The sequence below is a fragment of the Hipposideros armiger genome, unplaced genomic scaffold, assembly GCF_001890085.2.
Source record: "Hipposideros armiger isolate ML-2016 unplaced genomic scaffold, ASM189008v1 scaffold_46, whole genome shotgun sequence".
Lineage (NCBI taxonomy): Eukaryota > Metazoa > Chordata > Mammalia > Chiroptera > Hipposideridae > Hipposideros > Hipposideros armiger.
The window spans coordinates 1,652,948-1,654,051 of record NW_017731396.1 but is presented as its reverse complement, the minus strand read 5'-3'; positions in this window follow the sequence as shown (position 1 = coordinate 1,654,051).

The window sequence follows — 1,104 nt, the reverse complement described above, 5'->3', positions numbered from 1 at the left end:
CAGGTAAGAGGCGGCCTGGGCGGGCGGCTTCAGGGACGGCGGCGGGCGCGGCGCCAGGACGCCGGTTCTTGCCCGCGAGGAGCGAGGCGGCGGGGCCGACGCACCGGGGACCCGGGTGCTCAGGGGCCGGGCGGGCGGACGGACGGACGGACGGACGCGCCCCCTCCGAGGTCCTGGCGTCCCGGACCGGCGGGGGGTCCCGGAACAAGACTCGGCCCGGGGTCCCTTGGTGCGGCGCCGGAGCACTCCGCCCCGGCCCGGGAGCCCGCCGCGGTGAAGTTCTGGGGTTCGCTTTGTCGACGTTGGTTTGCCGCGCGCCCCGCGAGGGGGACGCGTGAGGGCTGCGGTGCGGCGGCGTCCGTGGCGGCGTGTCCACCGGGACCCGCCGTCCCCGGACTGCGGAGGCTCCCGAGGGGGGTCCCAGGGCCGTTCCCATTCCAAGTCGTGTTGCGGCTTCTCTTTTGTGTTCAGACCGAACGTGCCTCTCACACTTGCATCCTGAATTCGCGTCTTGCGTCTTTGTGTTTCCTAAATAGTTTTTGTGTGGCTCCCACCTGGAAATCGTCGCCGCCCTCAGCATTCCTATCGTAGACCCACCGCCGTTTGTGTTTTGAACAGACGTGCGCTTACAGATTGTTTTGCCACTAAAGATATTCACGAACCAATTTTTTTATTTGTTTTTATTTTTATTTATTTTTTGATGGTGGCAAGTGAGACACGAAGTAGACCTAACAGGTCTGTGTTTTATTCCCAAACCTCCGTGGTTCCTTCCGACCCACGCGGGGACCACTGAACCGCGGCTGGCCACCTTCTGTGGGGCGGAGCCCTGCGGGAACCAGCCCACGCTTAACCGGGAAGCCCCCATTCCCGCAACGACGCAGATGTGATTTCCCCCCCTCTCCCCCGAGAGGAAATTCATGCCGGCCCCTCATTTTACATTCAGTGCCCTATTGAGTTTTTTTGGCTTTATTTCAGAAGTGGAACGCCTTTAGGTCCTTAGGCCCCCTTCATCAGACGCCAAAATGGTCGTACCCAGGACGCGGCTAAAATATTTAAAGTTTTTGTTTAACTGTAGGTTTAATGTGAAAAGCAACCACAACGTTT